The sequence below is a fragment of the Apis dorsata genome, unplaced genomic scaffold, assembly GCF_000469605.1.
Source record: "Apis dorsata unplaced genomic scaffold, Apis dorsata 1.3 scaffold_37, whole genome shotgun sequence".
In the NCBI taxonomy this organism is placed as follows: Eukaryota; Metazoa; Arthropoda; class Insecta; order Hymenoptera; family Apidae; genus Apis; species Apis dorsata.
The window spans coordinates 1,228,689-1,230,102 of record NW_006263339.1 but is presented as its reverse complement, the minus strand read 5'-3'; the positions used below and the strand labels follow the sequence as shown (position 1 = coordinate 1,230,102).

The following is a 1,414-nucleotide window of genomic DNA, read 5'->3' as shown; positions in this document are numbered from 1 at the left end:
AAAAAAAAAAAAAAAAAAAAAAAAAAAAAAAAAAAAAAAAAAAAAAAAAATTATTACGTATAGTAGATTAAATAAATAGCGCTTAAAAATACCTATCTTAGGTAAGTCTGTCTATGCATGAATGACTCGCGGATTTCTCATATCCAGATATTTAGGAAAAATTCATACGATTATTATTATTATTTTATGAAAAAATCAAAAATCAAATGAACGAACGCAAAATCGAATAGATTACGCGAAACATGATTTTTTCTCTCGATTCTCTGTATTTTTAGTATCTAAAGAAAGACTTGATTATCAGATGACTACAACCTTTCTTACTAAAAATTTTTCGTTGTTACATTCTAATTATAATAATTCTTACTATACTCGTCCCAAATAAACTATTAAATAAAATTAGATTCGAATTGTATAAGAGTATAATTGTGTGAATAAAATAAATTTCTTCGACATTATTTTTGATAAATTCTAATATCGATTCAAGAATTTAACGAGGAATCGTTCAAATTTTCTTTCAAATGTTTACTGATCAGTAAGTTCTGACCATAGATTCTGTGCTGTATCAATTTTATAATTCGAGAACCAGACAAATGATTGTAGTATAAATGATTTTGTACGAATATTCATTATTAATTTTATTAATTCAAGTCGTATCAGCGTTCATTTAAAATTCATTCTAAGAAACTTAAAACAAATTTTCGAATAATGGAAAAATGTCTACGCGAATGTTTATATTACATGCGAACAAATATTTTCACATGCCCTACATTTTTTCTTTCTCTTTTTTTCTTTTTTCTTTTTAATGTAACAAGAACAGTTTATAAAGATTCGCTACATTTCGAGTTCAAAATGATCTCCCCTTCACAATTCAGAAAACCATAGAGAAAATTTACAATGTGTTATCCTTTGCACAGATAACTTTGGCCAACCACTTACGTACTCAGCCCTGCGACTTTTTAAATTGTACGTTATTACGAAATAGGTATGTTCTTTCCTTTTAGTCTTGTATAATAATGAGCAATGCTAGAACCGCATCCTCATCATCTTGAACCGTCTATGAAAAATAAAAAATTCTTTTCTAAGATTCGTATTAATGAATAATTGCATTGTTTGTAGCGACTATATTTATTAAACGTTATGTTATTCGAGCGTAAAATTTAACTATAAAAGATAAATTGGTGCAAGTGTGGCAGTATGATCATGTGTTAATTAATGATTTTGATTTTATTTATATTGTCATATGGATAGAAGATGTAGACAACAGTTCAAGAAGATGAAGTTACAGAAGCGGATGTCTATCTCTACAATTGTATTGAAAAATAACCTTTTGCAGGATGTCTGCTTTTTCTTTTTTATTCCATATTTTTCTTTTATTCTTTAAACACTAACCACTAACGGTCGCTAGTATGTTAGA

The 1,414-nt window shown here is 27.1% G+C and overlaps 1 long non-coding RNA gene across 1 annotated transcript in view; it reads right to left on the bottom strand.

Moving 5' to 3' along the window:
* Nucleotides 1-6: 6 nt before the first annotated feature.
* LOC116186300 overlaps nucleotides 7-1,414 on the bottom strand; it is a 20,681-nt gene continuing 19,273 nt past the window's right edge. The window contains exon 3 of the long non-coding RNA XR_004151262.1: nucleotides 7-252. This is a non-coding gene — a long non-coding RNA (uncharacterized LOC116186300). The remainder of the gene's footprint in view (nucleotides 253-1,414) is intronic.